Source organism: Micropterus dolomieu, linkage group LG20 (assembly GCF_021292245.1).
Source record: "Micropterus dolomieu isolate WLL.071019.BEF.003 ecotype Adirondacks linkage group LG20, ASM2129224v1, whole genome shotgun sequence".
Classification (NCBI taxonomy): domain Eukaryota; kingdom Metazoa; phylum Chordata; class Actinopteri; order Centrarchiformes; family Centrarchidae; genus Micropterus; species Micropterus dolomieu.
Window position 1 is genome coordinate 25042659 of NC_060169.1, and position 26593 is coordinate 25069251.

The window sequence follows — 26593 nt, forward strand, 5'->3', positions numbered from 1 at the left end:
TAATTTATGATATAGCCTACTATGCAAATATGCATCAAGCTAGATTCCTGCCTTCAATCTAAAAAGCTGATATTAGCTCAATGCGCCAATATTTCTTCAAAATAGTGTTATAAATCTTTTCGTCTTGCTCTCGTTCATTGTCACGTCTCGTGACCCAAGTGTATCATTAAGCTCCTAATCTGCGCCCTTATTTCCCCACAACTTTTCAACACAAAGTAATGCCCTTTTTATTATTTGTTTAAATGTGGTAAGAACGGTTTATTAGTGACTATCCTAATCACCACCAAAGTTTAATGTGTACAGTTAGCTCAATTATTTGTCAACATTTTTCAAAATGATAGACAGTGACCCAGAGGGAAAGGGAGCTCGAAGTTGCTGTGGGTGTAGATGTGACATCGATTTCAATGACCACAGAAGTAAAGGACCTATAGGGAAATTAAATGAATAGATATGATTAAAAAATATTTATAACCTAATGTTAGTCTGTCTGACTGTGCTTGCATCAAAATGCCATTAACACCCTTTACAGTGCACATGAACACAACACTAAACCAGTAGTATTAGCTAACCTCTGTTGGCCACGGGTCCCTAAGCAGGCATTTAGTTTGCTTATGCATCGGGCCAGCTTTGTAGATGCAATCTGGATACGAGACACATATTAATGCCAGGTGTAAATGGCCGCTAAAAGGGACTTAACATTGTCCTTCATGGAGGACTCAAGGGTTTGCCAGAATGATGAGGAATGGAGGAGGAGGAGCAGGAAGAGAGCAATGGCAGTAAAAACATGGCTGAGCACTTGCCCACAAAAGACGGCTGCCAGCTAATAAAACAACTCTACAGCTCGCTGCTGCCTCATAAATCCTTCTGTCTCTGCTGTAGGCTTTACAGCGACAGGTCTCACTATGTACAAAGACATAAATGGAAAGTTTGATTCTTCAAAATTGGCTTTCTTGAATTTGCTTTGTAAAACATTACCAGTGTAAGTTTATGAGTTTCTTAAAATGTGCATATGCAGAGTACCACCAGAATTCTACCAGGCTTGCACAGTAATTTGATTGCTTGCTCAAAGAAACAGTGTTCCAACATGACAAGATTTCCTTCATATGATTTGTTAAATCTCTCATTCACACTTCACCAGAGCAACTCACTATACTAAATTAATGACTGAGCTGCTTAAAATGGTCAAATCTCTCATGAGCTGCACACACCCTGCTCACCCACCCCAACCAGGCCACTGGCATGTAAAATTCGAAATCCAAAGTGCCTTCAAATGGTTGTTGGCAATGAAAATTAATGGCAGCTCACGACAATAAAGCCACATTACACCGTAAAAACTCCATTTTGGATTCACATTACCTTCAGGGCCCAGTTTTTATGTAATTTTATGTTTGGGTCTGTGTCCTGGTCAGAATCTGAGCAGCTGTTATGACGTTGAGCTGAAAGTCAAAATCGAACATCATCATGTTTCATTCTCCTCTGTGGCTTGTTTCGAGACAAACTGTTTAACAGAATATTTTTACAAGGAAGGGGAACAGACCAGAGAGCCGAGTGAGTGAGTGTGTATGTATATAAATTTTCAAATTCACTGCATCCAAATTTAATTGTGTATGTTTGTTTATTTGTTAAAAGATTTAACCAATAGTTTCTATACTAGAAGCAAAATGCTGCACAGAAAGAGAAAATTTTAAATGTGTAGTTGCATCATGTAAGCCTAATATCACTTGACCTGAGTCATGTAGGATTTTGGCACACATGATTTTTCTGTAATTGTGAGCCAGATGAATAAGGCTGGCCACATGAATGGGGTATGATAATACACTGAGACCCACAGAGCTTAGACACTGGCACAAGAGTCCTGCAAAGTTCCTTTTATTTATTTTTAAGATATTTTTTGAGGGTTTCTGCCTTTATTTGAGATTGGACAGATGAGAGACAGGACTTGAATCCGGGCTACTGCAACAGGGACTCAGACTTTGTACATGATGCGCGTGCTCTGGTGGCTCAAAGTTCCTTTTATTAGTCCATTTCATCCTCATACTGCCCATCTAATATAACCTGCAAATAACAATTTCAAGAACATTTTTTTAAAAAGACCTAAAATACATTTTGATTAATAGCAAATAATGAACTCATCTTTAAAGGGTTTCTGTGTTTGTAGCATTATTTTTGCATAACCTATAGCCTTACACGGACAACATCAGTTTCATTGCTAATCGGTTAGTTCTTTTGTTTTGGAACATACAATAAAAATGTTTTTTGTAACATGGAGACCCGTAAATCAACTGTATCATTAAAGTTTTGTGTATGTACTGTATATATATTATTGCTGAGGAAGTCCATTTTCTAAAATAAATGCCCCACAATATGTAAACAATAATCTACAATCATGTAAAAGAACCACCAGTTGAATGAGAGCGCACCAAAAAAAGAGCAGACATTCCAGGCTGAATTCCTGCAGCCAACACTGTACAAGGTTAATTGTTGATTAACATGGAAAATGCTGTGATACAATATATTGCTTTTATAGTGTAATTGTATCACTAAGTGGAAAGGCCCTCATGTTACCATGTGAAGTGGAACATTGCAAATACTGTAAATTAGCTGCTTATTTTGATTGGTGAATCTAGAGTTTGTGGTTTGAGATTGCAAATGCAGCCAGGGACCGCTAGTTGAACTTTAAGAGCACTAGAAGTAACATGTATTCACGTACATGTTTTACTGGAGAAAATATTATCATTTAAAAGGTGTAGGCGTAAAGCTAGGCCTGTTGCATTATCTGGTTTTTGGGTTTCTTTAAAAAGTCTTAATTTGATGTAGGATATATCTGAAAACTTTGGCCCTGTTGACATCATTAGCCTATATGAGAAATCGAAGGTTACGATATGGTAACCCTAGTTCTATAAGCACAGGCGGAGCCCTCTACTGGACTCTATGGGTACTACACCTCCTCCAATCACACGCACGCACTAGCCCACTGAAAGTTTATCGTGCATGTAGCCGTCCAATTGGACGTTGCTACCGATACGTGCGTGACGTATAAATAGCAGTGTCCCTACTGCCTCAGCATCCGACAGCCTCTTCAGCACACGGCGTCAGAGCGGCAGGGCTCATCGGTAGAGGGCTCCGCCTGTGCTTATAGAACTAGGGTTACCATATTGTAAACTTCGTTCTATCTCGCACAGGCTCCGCCCCCTATTCTGGACTCTATGGGTACAGTAGGTGGAGCCCGATGACTGTCCACTCTAGCCACGACAAGCCAAAGTCCACCACACCAACCCGGTCGGCCACAGGCTGGCCAAAGCCCCGACCACCACATCACCTAGTGACAGAATGGTGGGACAACCCTGAGAAGGTCGCTGGACCGATAGGCGCTTGGCCTGACCATTAACACCTGGACTGCCCTGACTTCTCACTGGAACGTCAGGCACTGCCAGTGTATGTTCCCCCTCTACACCCAGTAGTCACCAGATCCTCACTTTTCAGATCCTAGGTCGCACTTGTGAGCTGGATCCCGAGAAGGAGCCTGACATATCCAAAAGATAGAAAGGCACAAACGGGCACAGTAAGGACCAAGATGCCATTGTGCAGATCTCTTCAATACACACACCTCGCTGAAAAGGGTCGTAGACACTTCCACACTTCCGCGTGGAATGTGCACGCACCGCTAAGGGTGGGTCTGTTCCCGCCTGTGTACAGTCTTGGGAGATTCACTCACAAAACCAGCTGGCCAGTATGACATGGCTAAATTAGTTATGAGAATTAATACCCAATTATGAATTTTAATAATTCATAAAATCAAAAAAATATTCCTCGTTTCAGGGCACCACCGGAGTTGTTATAATCCTAGAGTCTCCGGACCTCTAGGTAGCTTTTAATAATTATACAATTATTACTAGTGATCAGTTAGTTTAATAATCACTAAATTATCTTAAATCAATCAGTCGGTCTCATATCTAAAGGGTCAATTCTCTTGGCAGGGACGTGGAAATAGGCAACACACACAGTTCTTGATTATATTACAGTGAATTTATTCTCTAACTAATGTTAACTAAAGCAATATAAACGGGTGGTTAAATACAGGGAAAATAAACAATGGCTGAGCAATGGAGGTTCGATTGTGGGAAGCATTTGACTCATACGGCATAGGAGAACTAATGAAAGTAAGCTATGAGTTTAGGAGTTAAAATGAATATTAACATTACAGGACATCTCTGAGTACAGAATGTTGTTAGGTCTTACGGCTTGTCGGCCTGCTTTGGCTTGTTGCACGGGTCCCACGGTAGCTGCCCAATCCTGGCTTTTTGCTAGGGATTCTCCGGGGTTCTCCGTGTCTGACTGAAGAAAACGCCGTCCTCCGTCTGGCAATTCGGCTGTTTTCAGGTTTCCTTCGTTGCCGCTGGCGAGACTACGTGGCTTGGTCTGACCGCGGTGAAGTTGGCTCGACGAAAAAAACTTAAAAATGGAACTTGGTCGTTCCTGAATTAGTCCAGTGTAACTTAACGGATTGATAACTTTAACAAAACAAAAGAAAGAAAGAAAATAAAACAAACTGAGGGGCAGATCGATGTCGCGGCACTTCGCGTGTGTAGCTTCAAGCGAACAAAGGCCTGTTGCGCTGCCCGAACTCTTAGGGCGTTGCCTGGAGAGGCACGATGGTGAGGATATTTATACATTGACGGCATTTCCAACGATGGTATGTAATACTTATTTCGTCCACTTGGGGGAGCTCAGGTTACATGAGGAAAGCTTAGATTAACCCAAAACAGTCTTTCCTTAGGAAATGGGGAATTCAACCTTAAATTCAAGCTGGATAATTACTAGAGTATAGTATGGCATTTCTTTATCATCATTTCCAAAGGAATTTTGTGAGAAAGTATTGTGAACAAGTATTGGTTACACATTAGATGATTGTCTTGCAGAAAATAAAAACACTGCAAAAGTAACTTATTTAGATTCTTACCAACAACTGATAGCAACAACATGGTAACATAACTACTCAAATAGAGGCAAACGTAATCAAGTAACTAAAAGATTTCATTAAACTTAATTAAATGCATTGAGTCTTTGGAGACTGCAGTCTTTGTTTATTTAAAGTTCGGCTGTCCTGGATTATGTCACAAGGTGAGACAAGGAGTATCCCTTTGATAGGGTAATGAAACACAGACCCAGTTCAGTTGCCATGGTTACATGTGTGTGGGGGGGGGGCAGTTTTGATAGGCTGTTCAGGGAAATGCTAATCGCTGGTTCGTGTCCCTTTGTCAGTTTAACAGTCAGGCCCCGCAATATCAGCTTCGGAATCAAAAAGGCGCCAGTTTTACGATCAACTGCCCAGGCATAACACTTAAAGAAAGCAACTTTCCACCCCCCTTCCGTTGGGGTCTCTTCAGCAGTCTGTTGAAAGTTGATCTTTAACCCCCCTGCTCCTCTCTGGGAGAGGAAAAGAGGAATTTGGAGTAGCTCCAAATTTATTCAATATAAAATGCTCAAATCCAGACCGTTGTCCCACTACACCAGGCTCTTCTTGGACAGGGTTTTACTGACTGCACTATCACTGAAACAGACAAACAGATGACCAGTGCATCGAATAGGGGCTGTGTCCTCTACATAGGATGTTAGCCTAGCACACATGGACACCAACAGATCCTGCACCCCCCTGCACTCTAAGTGGGGTAGGGGGGTAGAAAGCATCCAGATTTATTGTCCTGGACCTGAACATGCTCCTTATGTTCTTAAGAAGAAAGGAGGTGTGTTGTCTCAGTCTGGCTGCACTGTGGACACCAAGAAACAGCATGCAGCTGGGGTGAACCGACAGGCACACAGCTCACTCACCTTCTTAGCAGAGGTGAGAGCAAGGCGCAGGGCTGTTCAAGAGATAGCATTTTCAATGAGGACTGCTCCAGGGGCTCATAAGGTGCATCACCTTTGCCTCTTGAGGTCCAGATGCAGGCTTGCCCAACCTTGTAGCTGTCGCATGTGCAGTAAGCCCAGAGGGACCACCTGATGGACTACTGCCCTGAGGCCCAACAGCAGCATCACCCCTGCTGTTGGGCCTATGGACCACCAAGCGAGGCGCACAGATACGCTCGGAGTGTTGCAGTTGAGCACAATCCACAGATACTACACTCGCTGCAGCGGCTGGGGGGAGCTCTCTTCCCAATTGATCGCAACCCCGGCTGTTGAGGTGCAAAATCAACTGGGCTATGTGGAGATCACTCAAGGCTTCAATCGCTCCATGACCATGAGGTGTGGGGGGCTAGCGAGTAGTTGACAGGGAGCCTAATGTATTTGTAGGCTACCCCCTGAGAGGAGAAGCCTAAAAATTCCCTGTTACTGTGTCACCTCAACATGAAATAGGCATCTTTCAGGTCGATGGCGGTGAACCAGTTGCCGGGCTGCACTGGCTCCAGCATTTTCTTGATCATCAGCATGTGGAAACGCCCTCTTGTCCATTATGCTGGTTCAGGTGGCGGAGATCCAGAATGGCTCAGAAGCCTCTCGTCTTTTTAGGGACCAAAAGTACATGGTGCAAGACCTCTGTGCACGTCATGAGCAGAGATGCCCTAAGACAGCCTGCTTCAGTAGAAGTTGCTGGATATGCAGCAGAACTGAAGAGAGTAGCCTCGTCTCAGAATGCTGTCCACCCAGCTTGTCAGCATGCAGCGGCATCGCCATTCTGCATGAAAATGTGTATACGTGAACAACGCATCTTCGGCACTCTCCAACGCCAAACTTTCCATAAATGGAAGTTTAGCCCAAGGGGGGGGGGGGGGGTCGACATTGAACGGGCTATAGTGTCCCTGAACGCACCAGTACCGGTTGCTCCCTGGTGTATTTGAATGCACCACAGCTTGCTGCTCTGTGGTGTCGAATACTCCACGGTCTGTTGATCCGTGGTGTCCTTGAATGCACCACAGCTCGCTGCTCCAATGACGGCTGAACGTGCAACAGTGTCACCGTGAGTGCGTCGTCAGTGGAGCAGTCAATATCAACACAGCTGCCGAGTGAAGCCGAGTCAGGACAGGGCGTCCTCCTCTCCACTGCAGCGAGCTCTGATAAAGTGCCACGAGCCGCACCCTTGGAAGAGACAAGTTGTATGATTGCATCTCTCTGGCTATATGTGACCTAGATTGGCGTTAGCTCGACTCATGCCGTCGCAACTAGTCAGCTGAATGCTGCACTGGTTCAGTTGAGCATATGTTGATAATGTGGTTAGTGTGTGTGTTCCTAAAACACACACTGTCAGTGAGCTAGCAGTGTTCCCGTGGACACTGTTGTGAGTGCACGGGGAACGCAGAGTTAGCTCGCATTGCTGCATTGTGTCACCGTCATGGCAGCAGCCCTTCATTCGGCTGCCATGCGATGTAGGCGACCCGTTGCGCGGGCCGGACAGCCAGCTAGCAAGGAGGAAGCCCAGGCCCACTACCTTCTCGCTCGGATGCCACCAGGAGAGCAACATGGGACATGGGCTTCTGTCCCAGTGGTTTGACTAGCGCAACAAAGACCTGGGCCCTCCCACTGTCTCTCTCGAGCTTAGCAAGGAGAACAGCGTGGGCCGTAGGTCCGATCATTAGCTTAGCATCGGTGAACGTGCAGTTTTGTGGAGACTGAAACGCATTATGCGCTGAGCCGAAGATGGAGGGGGTTTGGTGGGGAGGAGAATGCTCTTTAGGAATGTACTGTATTTAATCAGTTGAACATTGACAGCATTTTCAGTGTGTACACAGCAACACATGAAACAAATAAATGCATGCTGGACACATAATGGAGGGAGGAGGTCTGGTGGTGTGCATCACCCTCTGTCCCTCTGTCACCCTTATTTAAAATAAATAAATAATAAGGCTTAGGCTTAGACTTAGACGCCGGTGAGCTAGCAACGCGCCCGTGTGAGTCCTCGTGGGTGCGCTGGGAATGCAGCGCTACAGTAGACTGCTGCATTGCCCAGTTTCCACGGTAAGAACAGCTCGTTTCTCGGCTGTCACGTCGTGGAAGCGGACCATTATGGCCGCGCGGACTCGACGGTCAGCGTGGCCGCAGGGTGAACCGTTAGCTTAGCGTCGGTGAGTGCAGCGGCTCGTTCAACACGGCTAGCTCAATGGGATGGGGTTGGTGGTGGGGAATTAGCACTTCTAAGAATGTAATGTGTTTCTAATAAACAGTTTAACATTCACAAGCATCACCACAGTGTACACGCAAGCAGCACATGTTAGAACAGTGGCTTCGTGAACACAAGTAGCAGGGCGAACCCTTAGCCTCACCCCAGGAGTTAACGTTAGCTCTTTGAGGAATGTAATAAACATGTTTTACTCAAAAAACGGTTTCCACATTCTCAAAAGCCTTACCATAGTTTTACACAAGCAGCACATGTAAAACAATGGCGTCTTGAACACCAGACGGGGGATTGTGGCAGCGTCAGCAGGCCTCTCTCCCTCCATAACGGTCACTTGGCCAGTCGCTCCCTTCCCCAGCGGCTGGGGAAGGGGCCTGGACTCTGCCTGGAGTCGTCCGGGCAGGACATGGGTCACCTCGCCCGGGTGCAAAGATAATTTTCTAGTAGTGGCGACTCCATCCATGGAGGTGGTGAATTCAAGAAAAAAGGATGCTGAGGCAGTAGGGACACTGCTATTTATAAGTCACGCACGTATCGGTAGCGACGTCCTATTGGTCGGCTACTTGCACGATAAAATTTCAGTGGGCAAGTGCGTGCGTGTGATTGGAGGAGGTAGTACCCATAGAGCCCAGTAGAGGGCGGAGCCTGTGTGAGATAGAACAGTCACTACACCTAATGTATAGTCCTTTCTCTGCCTGGTTAAAAGGCTAAAGAAGTCATTGCTTGTAATTTTACTCTTACTCTAGGAAACAAATTATGCAGCATGTATGGGCAATTTGTACACTGGGTAGTCCCTTAGAAGCCACTTTACTGCATACTGCATTACAACTCCTCTCCATCAGATAATACATTAAGTTATGTAGTAATGAGATCTACTGAAGTCGTGTTTGGTTCGACTACATTCAGTGAACACACATGTATTCCACAGCACAGATAACATCTGTCCTAAATAAGAACTGCCTTAGGTACGATGAGTGTACTACTTTTACAAACCACTGTTTGCAGATTTCTTGATCGTCAGGTGGCACAGGCAGCTGTGAGTGGACAAGCAGAACAGAAGCCAGGACAATAACATCCACACATTAATAGTTCCTGTGGGGAAAATGGCTTCTGACAGCAGTGGAGGGGAGAGTACATATACAGAATACAGAACAGCACAAATACAGACTAAGAGAGCAAGTAGTAGTAACAAAGGAATGTTTTATCAGAAGGACGGGTGGACTACTTCACAGTTGTGAATTGGTGTTGAGATCGAAGAATATGTGCAGTAACATGTGCAGTTTAGTCTGTCCAAATCATGAGGTAGAAGATAAATACTCAAAATATGCAGATAATATGCAATAATTTATGAAATATGCATATGCAATGACAATGAATGCATAGGGCCTATACTCATAGAATATGGAGTTACAGTATGTAACTACTGTTCTATTTCGTATAGGTTTCGCCCTCTAAGGCTATCGCTATTGGGTTATTGGGCAGGGGACCAACCCATGTGTAATAGTCGGGGAACTGGATGGGTGGTCCAGCAGCTGTACAGAAGTAGGCGGGGTCACGACAGCGACCACATCAGCTGCGCAAAGAGCAGGGCCAGCGTGAGCAGTGGCCGCTTCCCCCAACCGTCCCTTGTGAGTGTGTGGTGCGCGAGGGAAAATCACTCAGCCAAAACACCCAGTACTGAGTGAGTCAGCGAGAAACAGACATCCCACAGGTAGAAACAGTCAAAAGTGCAAGGCCTGAGAGAGTAATCACCCGGGACTGAAAGGAGCTGATGAAGCTCTGAGGCATGAATGCAGGATTGGGGCACAAGATAGCTGAACTGCCGTCACCCTGAATCTTGAGACACGACAGAGCCACAGAGAGGGCAGCCAGATCGCTGACCCTCTTGGCCAATGTCAGAGCCACAAGTAAAGGCTCAAAAGGGGCTTAGGTTTGCATGTGTAAGACCAGCATCAAATCCCACGGCCGTGTCACCGGCATGTGCCTCCGCACCCCTTTCAGGAAATTCACCAGGGGGTGAGCGAACACCGTCCTGGCACCAAAACCCTCATGACAGGACGAGATGGCGGCAGCGTAGGTTTTAACCGTGCTGAACGCCAGACCCCTGTCCACGAGCAGCTAGAGGAACAAAAGCACCCCCGTCAGCGGACAGGCCACCGGCTCCAACCCCTGGTTCAAACACCAGCGTTGGACCACTTGGAGGAGTAAGAGGACTGAGAAGCGGACAACTCTCGACCGCGCCCCCTGCCTGAGAGAGGGCATCCCCCCTCCAGGGGAGTTTCCATGGCTGTCCCGCCAGCAACCGCTGGAGGCAGGGAAACCATGATGCGGAAAAGCATACAGCAGCTGGGGAGGCCACATGGGGTGCGCAAAGGCATCCACCCCCAGAAGGGGGACGTCCCACAGGCTCAGTGGAAACCCACAGTGAGCTATATCCCGGTTTGCAAACAGATCCACCTCTGCCACACCAAACCGGAGCCAGATCTAGGCCACCAGATCGGGATGGAGGCGCCACTCGTCTGGGCGAGGGGCCCCCCTCAACATGATGTTCGCCCCTGTGTTCAACACGCCAGGGATGTACTCCGCTCTGATGAAGAGCAGATGAGTGTACAGGAGCAGCCGCTTGGCCGAGCCCAGCAGCTGTGCCGAGCAGCAGAGGGGTGAAGTGTCGGATCACCTTCCTCACCGTGAGGAGCTCCAGCACGTTTATGTGAAGAGGCATGTGGCCCTGCCACAGACCGCCTACCACTTGAAAGAGACAGGTCCCGCCCCAGCCCATCAGGGATGCGTCTCTGAAGACTGAGATATGGGACGTATCCCTGCCCAGGGGAACCCCGACCGACAGAGAGAAAGGGTACCGCCAGTAGGCCAGATTCGAACCAACAGACAGAGGAATAACGATCAGGCGCCATCTCTGTCTCACCGGGTCGACACGCATGCGGATGAACCACTGCTGCAACCTCCTCTTGTGCAGGAGGCCCAGGGGGACCACCACGTCAGCAGCCGACATGAGGCCCAGAAGCCTCATGATCGACAGAGCTGTCACCACTGCCTGTGGGACAACCCGGTGGAGCAGCTCCACCAGAGCCTCCACCCTTCTCTGAGAGAGCCACGCTCTCCAGAGAGAGGAGTCAAGTACCACACCCAGGTTGGTGAGCCTCTGGGAGGGGAGGGGAGCGCTCTTCTTCCAGTTCGCCCAGGTGAGACAGGTGTGCGACAAGCTCGGCCGTCTGCACCACCGCCTCGTAGCAGTATATTGTCCGGATAAAACAGGACCCTGATGCCCAACCGCCGTAGAGGTGACAGAGCCGCCACAACACACTTGGATGTTTTTATCAACTTAGAAATATAGCAAAAATTCGATCTATGTTAACTTTTAAGGACACCGAGACCATTTTACACGCCTTCAACTCATCACGCCTGGATTATTGCAACAGCCTTTTCACCTGTTTAACCCAAAAATCTATTGATCGACTCCAGACTGTCCAGAACTCAGCTGCCCGGCTTTTAACCAGAACAAAGAAATATGACCACATTACTCCTATTTTAGCTTCATTACACTGGCTCCCAGTATGTTTTAGAATTGACTTTAAAATTCTATTGATTACTTTTAAAGCTCTTCATGGCCTCTCGCCTTGTTATATTTCTGACCTTTTAGTCCCATACACACCAGCACGTACCTTGAGATCCTCGGACAGAGGTCTGTTGTCTGTTCCAGAGTCTCGACTGAAAACTAAAGGGGACAGAGCGTTTGCTGTCAGGGCCCCAAGGCTCTGGAACAGCCTGCCCGAGGAAATCAGGTCAGCTGAGTCAGTAAACTCTTTTAAGTCCCTTCTTAAAACATACTTTTATAGGAGAGCCTTTCCCGATCTTATTTGATTTTATTTTATCCCTTTAATTTTATTCTATTTTACTAATTTAAATTTTTTCATGCTTTTATCATGTATTGTTTTTGTATTATTGTCTCTTGGGTATTATTGTCTTTACACTTGTTAAAGCACTTTGTAACTTGTTTTTGAAAAGTCCTCTACAAATAAAGATTATTATTATTATTACTGGACACCGGGAAGGAGAACCGCAGGAAATTCCTGTGTTAGGGGATGACGGAAACGTAAAAGTGCGCGTCATTCAGGTCAATGGAGGTGAGCCAGTCTCCCTGACGCACACACTCCTGTCACGGTTTGGTGTGGGTGAGGCAGGTTGGAGGACCCAAATGCAGGACGCAAGGCAGGAAGAGGTACAGTACAAAGGGGTTTTAATGAACGAACCAAAAGCAAGCACACTTACAGGTGAGTGGCTGAATACCGAGTCCAAAAACTAAGGTAGTCCAAACAGAGATCCAAAGGGAGCAGGGTAACAGGGAGACGGCGACGGAGACACAGGCAGACACAGGCAGACACAGGCAGCCAACAGGAGACCTCACAGCAACTCCAGGAGACAGCATACAATGACCCGACAAAGACAAGACAGAAACACCAGGTATATATATACACACAGGGACTAACGAGCAGGGCGGGAGCAACACAGGTGAAAGACATGAGGCACAGGCAGGGAGAGAGAGCAGGGGAAAACAGAGACAGACATGCAGAGGGATAACTGGGGTAACAGACATGACAAGGGTTACCAAACACTAGATGACAGACAAGACAGACCCCCAAAACCCAACATACTATAAGGAAGATACTAACTAAAAAGTGCAACACAAAGAATGGCTGTCCGGCAGAGTGTGACAACTCCAGCACCTGCTTTACTGTCAACATGTGAAAAGGTCTCTCCATAATCGCTTGTTGAACCGTGACAGATCCTGGAAGGGCCTCTCGCCCCCCATCTTCCTCCTGACCAGGAAGTAATGGGAGTAGAACCCCTGATTCCTGAAGCTCCGCCCAGAGGGCGGCATTCTGAGCCGAGGAGGAGAGCATAGTCTTCACAATCCCAGCGAAGGAGGGAGGGGGGGCAAACTGCTGTCCATCCATCTGTGCATCGAGCAGGAAGCGAGCCACTCCGAGTAGCGCTCTGAAAGCGGTCGGACCTGCTGATGAGGCGCCCTGGTGGCCATGAAGGCCGGCCGTGGGGGGGGCCTGGCAGGCAGCAACCTCCATGTTACACCGAACAGGAGAGCTCAGCACCTGGCGGGGGGAAGGGAGGGTCATGGGCGCCAACACACGGCAGCATGCAGGAGGGAGCGCCGCCATGCAGGAGGCAGCACCTCCCTGCATGTCGGGCATGTGTGAGTCAATCGGACGGCAAGGCGCGGCACCGGCGGAGGAGAGCCAGTACTCGCTCCCCCAGGGGGGGGGCACATCACACACAGTTAGAGGGGTTTGTTTGGGTGTTGTCCCGTGTGTGGTAGGAGGGACCACATGAGGCAGCATAGTCGCCTTCGTGGGTCCACTGCCGTACCGCATCCCCGGTGGGGGGAGGGAGGCAGAGGCAGGCACAGTTGCTGGGGGGTCTGCACGAGGTGGGGCTGCCACACCCGTGGGCCCGTAACCATGCTACTCCCCTATCTGTAAATATCTGTACCTTGTGTGTATGTGTTCTATCCACATGTGGGGAGGGGTGTGTGAAGGGACCTCTGATTGTGAACAGAGTGTACTGCTTGTTGGTTTGAGCTTCAAGCTGCAGATTAGCCACTTGGCTAACGGCAGCTGGCTCACACAGTGTGGGAAATTTGTGCTTGGTGTGGCTGGTTCGACTGAGACAGGCACAGACAGCATGCGTTCAACAACTTCCACAAAAGGAGCAACAAGATTTCACACACAGCTTTTTTTTGACCCATAACAGTGGTCCGCTCTGACCGACGAGGGTCGGCCAGCAGTAATGAAACCAGTTGCTAGATGTCATTAGCCGCAGCTAATGTGGTGCAATGTGGACACATGGGGTCTCCCTGGTCGGCTGATCCAGGGACAGACCGCATGTCAGCTACACGTTAGCATACCATTAGCTACCTGTTATCTCAACGTTAGCCTGATGGTAGCATCCTTGTAGCTTAACGATCGCTTGCCTCACCGCGGCAACATAGCAATGTCGAGGCTGGCGTCACCGGAGGTTGGAACGGGGGAAGCGTGGAGCTGCTGGGGGATTCCTGCTCATCCAATAGCAATAGGTCGAGGGCTTCATCAAGAGAGTGGGTGGACCGCCACACCACCTCGTCCTCACCGGCAAAAAGTTATCCGCCCAGCACTGCTTCTCTTCGGGGGAGAGAAGGTCGCAGAACGAGCAGCATGAGCCGGGGGTGAGCGCTCGGCCAGCATGCTACAATCCGAGGCACACCCAGCATGGGGGATGGAGATCCCCCGGCAGGACGAAGCCCGTGTCACGGACGCTGCACACCCGTTCTGATGTAGCAGCGTCCCGCCCCGCTCTGGCCCACTTGCTAGAAGACATCACTCTTCTATTCCGACAGAAAATCTTCTGCTCTTTAGACAGGTCAGTGCTAAAGAAAAATGGGAGCCGAAGTAGCACAATAGCGATAGCCTTAGAGGGCGAAGCCTATACGAAATAGAACCTGAGAGTTTCTTTCCTCCACACAGCTGGCCAATCACGGTGCGAAGTGGGTGTGAATATTGGATTGTCAGTTTCTGAAAGTTACAGTGGGAGGGAGGGGGCTACCAAAGCTGTTCAACCAGTCCGACCAGCAGTTCTGACGGAGTATACTGGGCCACTCTGACTTCCACATAGTCATAATGTTTCCAGTTGAGTTAGATTTCCTCAACAGCATTCAAGTAATTTACACTCTGACTCTCACAAAATCTATCAAATGTGTTTTTGATCTCATTCAGTTACCTGTATTTGTAAAAGTTAGGAGGAAGGAGTTAGCAGACATATCCTAAGTAAGACCTAACCAAAACTTAACCTCATCAATGCCTAAAGATAATAATTTGTAATCAAAGTGTATAGCCAATCTATGTCTAATCTTACACCTCAACTTTCAATTTCTGACCGAATGCATTATTCACTATTTACAACTGAATGGCTAAATATAATAACAATATTTTCTTGTTGCATAGCCTCTGTCTGCCCTCCATGAACATTACAATTACACTGTAGGACCTAATGAAAGCAAAAGTTTTTGAACTTCTGCCATCTTCGTCTACATCTACACTAACACAAAGTGTACCTTACTGTATAATTCCGTCCAATACATTAAACTACAGCCTCAATAAAACTGTACATTAAAGGTTTCACAAATACTATTAATTGTAAAGTTATACTGCACTGCATTATGTTGTACAGTGTAAAGTTAATTGTCGAGCTTGTGTACATTCACTATTCATAGTGTTTATACATGACAATGAGCAGATCAATAAGAAACTCATAATCCTAGTGATAAACAATATCATATGGTACAGAGAAGCATTAAAGAGTGAACAAGAGGCAAAAGTTGTAAAAGTGTAGAGATGGGAAGAGGTGATGTCCCAGGACCATAGAATCAGCCTGGGGATATCCTGGGGTGAGTTGGTAGCAGACAGATGGCTCCAAACAGTCACAAGGCAGTCGTGGAGGTGGAAGAAACATGGAAGTGAAGGTTTTACCTAGAGAAGCCTTTGGTGTTGACCTTTTCTGCCTCTGATGAGTTGATGTTTGCGTGAGCTGATGAGATAGCAGCTGCGGCTGATCTGATGACCCTTCTTTCCATTTGTGGCTCCTGGGTTTCTTTGAATCTCAGTATTTGGAGTCTAAGCATCCTGTGCCATGCCAATCATCACCGCAGCGGCCATTTGAGGCATCCTGGTCTTAAATAAAATAGGACTAATAAACTAAGAGTGACACTTTAATCTTTAATGAACATTTGTTTTTTAGCTGGAGTGAATACTGGTGCATAATTATTGTTTTGTCTGATTATTGTTTTGTGTGATTTCAGGCAGGTTTCAATTGAAAGTTTTAAAGTTTTACCAGAATCTTGGGCATTTGAGTCTTCTTAAAAATAAATTACTTCTCTAAGGATAAAGGGATGGAAAAGCACTATTACATGAAATTATGTGGTTTTTTTAGACTTTTCTCGATTTTTTTCCCCTTTTTTTTCTTGTGTAATACTAGATACGTTTATGTCTCTGGGGCCTCAATAATCTGAAAGGAAACAAACAACATTAATTGAGATGAGGTGTCACAAATAGACATTTCTTCATTTTAATCTCTCAAATGCCAAAAAACGGACTTCCGGTTGAAGAACGATAAGATGTAGACACGGTGTACTGAGCTCTCCCATATCGACATTTTTTGTCAATGAGCGAAACATCCACACCTTTAACATGGTCTAGACGTTTTATGTTGAAAGGGCAACACTTTATCATGCAAACTTGAACCTTTTTCTGAATTTGGTTAAGCCATCTCGAGTTTACATGATGCTGGACCTGTGGAGGAATGCTAAGGCGTCTGAACATTTGGAGGGAGCAACCCCAGCTGACTCAGGCCAGGCAGCTATACTTCAGGCTATCACGTCTTTAAAAACTGAACTGATAAAAATGGACGAGAATGTGGAATCGCAGAAGATCGAAATGCGCCTGCAAATAAGTAGCCTGAGAGAAGAGATAAAGGCAGCTATTGACCAAGCTAACACAAAAGCTAATGCTCTGGAGGAGCGGACCGCTAGCTTGGAGGTAGCAGCAAACAATCACTTGGACAGTACTGCCAAACTGGAGCAACAAGTATCCCAGCTAAAGACAGAGGTGGTGAGTCTTAAGTTGAAGAGTGAAGACCTAGAAGCGCAATCCCGGAGGTGGAATTTGTGCATTTTGGTTTCTACAGAAAGTGCTGAATCTGGATAAGCCGCTGACCATCGACAGAGCACATCATACTTTGCAACAAAATCCCAGGTGAGGGACAACAGCCACAAGCGAGGCAGAGGGCTGCATTCAAACAGGTGAGACAACAGCTACGACAGTGTGAGGTAGTCAGATACGGACTGTCCAGCCGGGCTGAAGATTACTACCCGAGACGGCGCGCAGAGCAGCAGTACTGATGCAGCTTAGGCGGATGCTTTCGTGAAGGTACTTTCAGCGGACCAGTAATTCCTGTTGTACTTGGCGTGCTTGCCTCCTTATCTGAGATTGCCGTGGTTGAGGGGACAAGAAGCTGCCCTAGCCGATAGGATGTACATTGAAGTATTTCAATAAATTTTGTTGCAGGGAATAATAATGATAAGATTAGAGCTCTGACTAGCCTGATTTCTACTTGCACTTTAGTTGCTCTGCGAATGGTTGTGCTCCATGAACATGTTACTCTTGCTGTTTTAAAAGTACGTAGCCTACATTGTGAATGGAGCAGGCTACATAGCCTAGGCACCAAAATGCAATGCTTGTTACCATAGAGATCCAGACCACAGGGCCAAAGGCAAGGCACTAAGTCACCAGGAGTTGTAATACTTAGTCCTGTTATTTACTGACATCATTCTAGTTCCAACTCATATCTTGTATTGATTTTGTTTTTTCTCTTTCTTCTCAGAGCGGTAGGCTCAGACATATACAGATGCTCACTTTGGAATGTGCAGTCATGCATCCACAAGATGTTCGCATTCAGATATTCAGATCATTCAGATACAGATATTCACATGTAGACACGAATACAGACACTCACACTAAAAACTGCTTGTTGACTTTGAACTGTTTCAGCTGTTAAGCTAAATTGTTATTACATAAGGTTCTTATGGGGACTTCTCTTCAGAGCGAATGATACGCAGCAGCCTGCCTTTGTCCCTGGCAGTGGCAGCAGCGTACCGGATGGTGATGGAGGAGGTGAGGATGGACTCAATGATGGCGGCTTTGAAGCAGGCTGGCACATGGCATGTCTCCAGTGAGGTGATAAAAATGTCTGTGATGTTTGGCTGTAAACCAGGGTTTGTCATTGTTGTAACAAACCCTGGTGCGTGTTGGTATCCAGTTGTCCTCACAGAAACTGATGTAGGATGTCACAGCATCAGTAAACTCATCCAGACTGTTGGTATCAGTCCTGAAAACATCCCAGTCAGTGCAGTCCAAACACACCTGAAGAACTTCTACAGCTTCCCTGGTCCACTTCTTAGATGTCCTCACCACAGGTTTACAGAGTTTTAGTTTCTGCATGTATGCAGGAATCAGGTGGACCATGACGTGATCAGAGTGTCCCAGTGGAGCGTGAAGGATGGTGTGAGGCACTGCTTACTATGGTGTAGTAGTGATCCAAAGTGTTCCCCTCTCTGGTTGGACACGCGTTTCACAGCCTGAGCAACAGCGAGCGTGCCCTTTACCAAAATGTCCAATAATTCCACTGATGATGTGAGAAAAGTTGGAAATAAATCTGCTGGAGTTGTTCCCCTGATGTTCATGAGCGCTTCTCTGGTGAAAGAGCTCCAGGAATCAGTCGAAAACTGAATTAACACACAAAAACAAAACAGAGCACACCTAACACAGAGGTAGTTATACGCAACGGCATCTACTACTACTGTAGGTAAGCTACTGAGCTGGCAAAACTTTTCCCAGGAGAGTATTTATACCCCGCTCACCAGAACCTCTTCCGCTATAAGTTAAAGGTAATAAATCAAAAATTGAATCAAATGAAATCGATTAAAGTGAGTTCAATGTGTCTCTGAGTTCACTGAGTCTCTCTTATCTGTTCAAGGGTCTATTGGTGCACACTGGCTCCAATGGTACCAGGTTTCTCCTTTCCCGTGCAGTTCACTGCATGCGAAGTCCTCTCTGTCACCTTGTAGGGTCCTGTCCAACTGGGCTCAGACCACTTAGGCTTGATCACCTTTAGTGAAGCACACTCCGTGGATGGCGATGTCCCTTCGTCCGACACCCCCTTTGCTGCTGCAACCTGTTTGGAGAAAGCTGACACCAATGCTGTTAGTTGATCATAATAAGGTTTATACCTTGCTGGGCTTTCATCTGCTTCCTCAGTGAGCAGTCCAGCTCCCGGTCCCGGGAACTGTTGTCCTGTCGTTAACTCATAAGGAGTATACCCTGTCATTGAGTTAACTGAGCTGCGGATGGACATTAGGACAATTGGTAGAGCTTCTACCCAGCTCAGTTTAGTTTGTGCACACATCCTTTCCACTTTCCCTTGGGATTGTACCAAATGCATGTTTCAGGCCTAATGCTTTCTCTACAGCCTGCAGGTCTTTGTTTTTGAAATGTGTGCCATTGTCTGACCTTACTCTCTTTGGAAATCCATGCATTGGAATATACTGATTAATGAGAAATTTCACCACTGTTTTTGCATCATCTGACTTTGCAGGTACTGCTTCTGGCCAGCCAGTGTATGCATCCACTGCTACCAACAGATACCTGTACCCATTCACCCTTTCCAACATGTCTGTGTAGTCAATAATAATTTCTTTCCCTGCCATTTTTGGTAAGGAAAATTTACCCTCATGCGGTTTTATTTTTGGTCGAACATTGTATCCAGTACATATGTGACACTCTCTGATATGGTTCTCAATCATAGCTGTAGAAATGCCACCAGTGGGTTAAATGTCTTTGCATTGGTGCTTTTCCACAATGCGTCAACCCGTGTGCCTCCTGTAGCATAGAAGCTAACAGCCCTGGCGGTAACACTGGTCTCCCATCCGGGGACCTCCACATCCCATTCTCACCAATCACTGCGCCTCTTTCCTTCCACACGGTCATGTGGAGACGCTTTCTGCTGTTCAATTATTAACATATTTACATCACACAAAGGTAGAAAGTCATACGCCGTTTTCTCTGCTTGCATCATCATGTAGCTGGTAGTATACCCTGCTGTTCTTTTAGCTGCCTCATCTGCTGCCTGATTTCCCTTGGCTATGGTGATGCTATGATCTGCCTTATCATGACCTTTACATGACATTAGCACTGCCACAAGTCTCTTAACATCCTTCTCATGTTTGATGTGTGTTTTAGCTGCTGTTAAGAACCCTGATCTGATCCACTGACTCAACTCCACCTGAATTGCTCCTACCACATATGCTGAGTCTGTGCAGATGTTCACTCTCTTCCCTTCTGACCATTCTAAGGCTGCTATCATAGCTTGTAGTTCGGCTAGTTGTGCTGATTCTTTTCCTACCACTATCCCTGTGATAACTTCCTCAAATCCTGTTTCTGTCTGTCTCACCACTGCATATGCTGCTTTCAGTCCCTCCGTAGGATGCCTGTAGTAACACCCATCTGTGAACAGTGTTTCCTCTGGGTTTTTCAATGGAGTTGCTTGCAAATCTTCTCTGACCTTCACATCTTTCTGCACTCTTTCCTCACATCTATGTGGTTCTCCCACTCCCATGTTGTCTGCCATATTGATGCCTTCATGTGTAAATGTTATGCTGGGTGCTGATAACATTTTCTCCAGCCTAGTTTGCCTGAATGACGTCATGGTGAATGCTGTTGAACTAACAAATGCTATAATGCTGTGTGTTATGAGTACTGTCACCGGATGACCCATCACTATGTGCGCTGTCTTGTCTTGTCTTGTGCACGGAGGATGTCTGTCTTTAGTTGGATCTAGAGTTATGCTGGCATACATCAGCACCTGTCTACCTCCCCTTTTTTTCTGAAAAAGCACCCCATTTACTGTGTGAGATTTTTCAGAAACATGGTAACTGGTAGTCAGGTATTGCAAGGGCAGCAGTACTGGTTAGGGCCACTACTGAGCCACTGGCTGTGGCTTTGCAACAAAATAATTAGATAAGGGGTACTGACAGGGGCTGCCAGGTTCACAAAGTTTCGTTATACGCGGATGACCTTTTGATGTTCCTGTCTGGCCCTGAGGTCTAAGTTTTAAAGTACCTGGACATTATCTCACAATTCAGTGTGGCCTTAGGCTATAAAATCAACCTTACTAAGAGTGTAATATTCCCGATCAATAGTCTAGCTTTGACAATGTCCTTTGACTCTTATCCATTCACGGTCAACTAGTCACCTGACCTATTTAGGAGTTAAAGTGACTCGCATCTACAAAGGGCTGTTCAAACATAATTTCCAAGCAATTCTGGATCAAGCTAAGAAGGATCTCAGTCGCCTGTCGACTCTTCCATTGTCTCTGGCTGGTCGTGTTAATTCTATAAAGATGGTTGTCTTTCCCGAATTTTTATACTTATTTCAGACTTATTTCTTTAAGGACCTAGACGTATGTATTGGTACATTCATTTGGAATAAATCTATACCCCACGTTCGTAAATCAGTCCTGGAGAGGCGCAAAGCAGATGGCGGCCTGGTGCTGCCTATCTTTTTGTACTATTGCCAGACAGCTAATGTTCATAAACTAAACATCTGGTACAACACGTTCGTGAAGGGAGAAGGCCCAACTGGTCCCTTATGGAACAGCACATGTGCGCACCAGTATCCCCAGTTGTGTGCCCCTCTACAGCTGGCAGGGGTGGCCCAGACAGATAATCACATTATGCGTGATACCCTGCACATATGGACTCAGTTCCATAAACACTTAAGCCACACACAGGGATTGCTGTGCATGTCACTTACCGCAAACCCTCTTTTCAAGCCTTCCCTAATAGACCCATCTTTCCAGATCTGGTTTAGGAGGGGACCACACAGTGTGGGGGATCTCTTCACAGATCGGCAGTTTGGCTCCTTTGAGCATTTTGTAGAAAAGTACAAAATACCTCGCAACCACTTTTTCAGGTACCTGCAAATATGTGATTTCACCCGCATACAGTTCTCAACATTCCCATCCACACCAGTAACCAACCAACTTGATGACTGTCTAAGGATCAAACCTTACCTAACAGGCTGTGTGTCTTACTTGTACTGCAGTATTCAGAAAATGGATCAATATTCTCTACGACATCTGAAAACACAGTGGGAGGGTGACTTGGGCATAGAACTCTGAGGAAACCTGGCAAAGAGCTATTGATAGGATACACAGGTCTTCAATTTGTATCAGACACGGATTGCTAATCTGGCCCGGATCTTTCCTGGGACAGACCCAAAGTGTATTAGATGTCATCAAGCCCCCGCCACTTTTGGCCATATATTCTGGACATGTCCAAGACTAGGCACATTCTGGACGGAGATTTTTAATACATCCTCCTACATATGTAGACGAAGGATTGACCCTGACACAGTTATTGCAACTTTTGGAAATGCACCTAGCAACAGCGGAATATCCAGACATCAATCAAACTTGATCGCATTCTCAACACAACGAGCCCACCGGCTTATTCTTCTTAGCTGGAAATCCCAACCTCTCCATCTCATCCACATTGGATCTATGAGGTCATGTCAGCACTCAGACTTGAAAAAAATCAGATACACGGCTCAGGGCTCCTCAAGAAAGTTTAAAAAAAACATTTCTTCAAACACACTTCTTCAGTGTGATCATGTGCTTGATGCTTTTCCTTGTTATATATAATAGTAAACTGAATATATTTGGGATGTGGGGTCAGCACGAGGAAAAAAGAAATCAATGAATAAGTCACCTTGGGCTGTGCAACATTATAACAGGATGTTTTATAAACTGAACAATTAATTGCGAAATAATTCACAGATTAGCCTGTTAATTGTTACCTACATGTCTTGCAAAAATGTTGCATCTTCGCAAAACTAGAACAGTGTGTGTTTATACTACTAAAATCTTTTGGTATTTGCTTAGAAGAACCAATAGGGGATTTCAGGACTCAAGTGGCCGATATTCTGTTTGAATCTATTATTATGTGTCTGGAGAAAAGTTCATTCAATTTGCCACTTTGGATGGAAATGAATGAGTCATCCCTCACCTAATGTAGACAGAATGATTACAGAGCAGTTCTTTGCATTAGTCAGCACTGTGTATGATTCACTTTACCATTTTGAGATACAGTGGCGGATGAAGAACACAAATCCTGTTCTTTAGTAAAAGTACAGATTCCCTTGCTAAATATTACTCCGCTAAAAGTAGAAGTCTCCCATTTAAATTTCTACTTCAAAGTACAAAAGTACCTGCTTTTACAAATACTTAAGTACAGGACTTGTGTGCTAGGATTTGTTCAAATGGAGAGGTGGTGCCAGGATAATATATTCACTTGTGTCATCTTTACATAGAACCCTTTAGCTTGGATAGGGACAGAATCGTTGTCACAATCCTGTCTGTCTGCTGTCTTAGTGTGTTTCCTCTACCTGATGTTATTGTTTATATGGCCATAATCAGGGGTGCGTATTCTGTACAACCACAGAAGGTAGCATTGAACTATGTTAGTACGATGCATAGTTAAACTAACAAACATCTGAAGTACAACCGTTTCCCAAAACTGTTGTACCTTGTTGGTACCACCGTGGTTTGAACTAACTTAGTTTGAACCAACATAGTTAGAACTAACATGTTTCCAGGTGTCTTAGTCTGTTTTTCACAGCAGGAAACTCACAAAATGTTGTCATATTCTGCCTAAATATGTCAGTTGTGACCGATATTAAGTGACATTATTATGCTAACTTATTATTTAGGCTTTTCATATTATAGTTGTACTGGCAATAACAAGAAAAACAATAGTATTAACTTAATGAAATCAACAATATAAATGATATAACCTAATCATTTTATTTAGCCTAAATATTGGCTATAGGCTAAAAATTAGGAACTATTAGTGATTACAAGACATTTAGTAAAATAGGTAGAATCTGCAAGTATCTTCCTGTCAACACTTCAACACTATATGAATCCCTTGGCCGCAACCGCTATCTAGGTCTTGAGAATAGCTCGGCGCAATAAGAGGCTGAGCTTGAAGATGTTCTTCTCTCTCTGTTCCCTGCCCTGGTCTGTTTAGCAGTTGGTCCATGCTTTCTGTTTTGGGGTTTTGTTCCTTGTCTTTCATCGGTTTTGCCTTGTTTATTCCCTTGTTCATGTGCATGTTCTGTTTAGCTCACTTAGTACCTGTTCTGTCTTGTATCTTAGGTTTAGCCCTGCATTTCAATTATGTGTCTTAGTTAATATCTTTGTTTACTCCTAGTTCTGTGTTATGTGTCATTATTTTGGCTTTGTCTGCTCTGTGTTATGTTAAATCCTAGTTTCAGTCTGTTTTCCCTGTTGGTTGTAGGTTATTTGTATTATTTTGCGATCTGTCTGCTGGCGTTCTGGATTAGTTTGCTATTTATACTATTCTGATCTGTTACGTCTTATTTTGATATGGTCTGTGTTTAGTGTTCAGTAAAGTGTGTTCTGTCTGTTACTCCAGAATCCTTCTGCCTGTCACTCTGTTTTCCCCTGCTATCTCCCTGCCTCCCTGTCTCGTTAGGACTGATCCCTCTCACCTGTGTTGCTCCCGCCTGCTTGTTAGTCCCTAGTGTTAAATGTTTGCTGTTTTGAGTGTTCTGCCTTTTGCTGTGCTGTTGTTTTTGGATTTTGGATGTTGCCAGTCCCTGCGCTCTGTAAGCCTTGTATTGCCTTTTCCATGTTATGGATTAAAACCCTGGAACTGTATCTCTTCTCTCAGCGTCTTGCATTTGGGCTCTCTCCTGCTTTGCGCTCACCCTAACCCTGACATTTGTATTAGTACTGGCATAAATTCTTAGTGAAAACTAAGCCCTAGCTTGCTATTAGATAACAATCTAGCCCAAAATATAAAAATCCTCTCCAAAAACATCATATTCATATTATGTAAAACATAAAGGATACGGGGTCAAAATAGTCAGATGAGAGACTACAATGGGATAATGAATGCAGAATTTACAGTGATATCAGGTCAACATTCGAAATCATGAATCCTGTGGACCGACTGCAGCACTTGTTGTAGAAACATTTCTTTTAAAGGCTCTTTTTCACATTATGAGAAGAGAAAGAACCTTTTTAATTTGTGTGAAAAATACTCTTCAAGATGCCTTTCAGTTTTCCAAAAAACTTGAAACAAAGTTTAGTGACCCAAAGTGATTAAACAGACACTTCTCTCCAATGTTGTGACAACACCTTGCATGGAAACATCACAGACTGTGTTTCAAAATATCAAGGCATCACAGCTATATTTAAAAATCAATTAACTCTCATTTAACAAAAACTGACAAGACAAATTATTTGTGTAGTGTACTCTCATTCTCATGGAAGGTAAATCTCTCAACAGCTTAAATTAAAATTTGCTGATCAGAATTGCCAAAACAGGAGGTGTTTGGTTTGTGTTTTTTTTTTTAAGACTGAGGGATCCGTGAACTCCGTTTTCACCTAAACAGCTTCAGCAGATTGAGCTGGCAGTTTGTTTTGCTCTTGAAAACCCTGAACCCTTGTATTGATTGAGTTGTACAGCAAACTGTATCATTTAATTCTCCGGAAATATAATATTTTATGTACTCTGATATTTAAGCCACTACATGTAGAGATTAGAACACCATCAACATATACTGTAGTGCATAAAATGAAACATAATGATCAAGATGATGATGATTATTGATTAAATCATGTGTCAGTACATCAAAATCTGGTTCTTTTGAAGCCACAAAAATTAGGTTGCATGAAAGTTTGCAGTATTTGTAAATGCATGCTTGAGCAACAGTGCTTCAGTGCTTCATCTGTGGGGTTGATTTTGGGCTATTAGACTTTATGATTTTGATGACATATTTGTCCAGCCATGAAAATCAAACATCTCTCCTGGTCTCATTCTGTCACATTGCCAGATAGCCAGGAGTTTTTGGATATGCCTGTATTTTAATTTATCAAACCTTGTCATTCCTTTATTATATAGACTGTATGTTTATGCCAACACACTGTAAAAGACTGTTGACTTTAAATGAGCTTTGGTTCAGCATTTGCAGTACTGGCCAATAAAATAATAAAACGGCTATTTTAGTGAATACTTTCTCTAAAGCACAACCAAGATGTTCCCCTTTTCAGAGTAGGCAGGATATTTTTTCTTCCATTGTCTTTTTAATGTTTGAGATGTAATTGCACATTTTATCCCTAACTGTACTCACATGCAACGTTATGTATTTCACTTAAAAATGTTACTACTTCTGAGGTTTAAAATGATGCAAGTAGCAATATATAGCTTAAATGCATTCAAAGGATCATAGCCAATGACATTAATTTGGTAACAGGAAGTACTGGATTCGCACCCACTATGATATAGCAAATACCAGAATTCAACTTATATTAAATCCACCTCGGGGCACCACCCTATGCAGGGAAAATTTGATAGTCATTAATTACTTTAATGTTGATCTGAAGTTCTTGACTGTACAGTGACTATGACTCCATACACACAAACCACATAATCAAGTTATTTATAAATAAGGGTTTATTAAACTACAAACTAGACACAGAACAACTACTAACTACACACAAAACTAACTACAAGGCATAAAGATGAATTAATGAATGAATAAATACGTTTAAACGTTTAATAAACCTTTTATTTAACCAGGAGAATCCCATTGAGATTAAGAAACTCTTTTGCAATGGTGACCTGGCCAAGACAGCAGCAGCATATAAAAAAAATACAAACACATAGACCAGACAAATAACACAGAAGACTAGTAAGCTAACATTTCAAAAAGTCATTTTAAATCATTTTTACAGTCTAACAGCATTTACATATCAAGACATCTGCCTCTAAGTCTTACA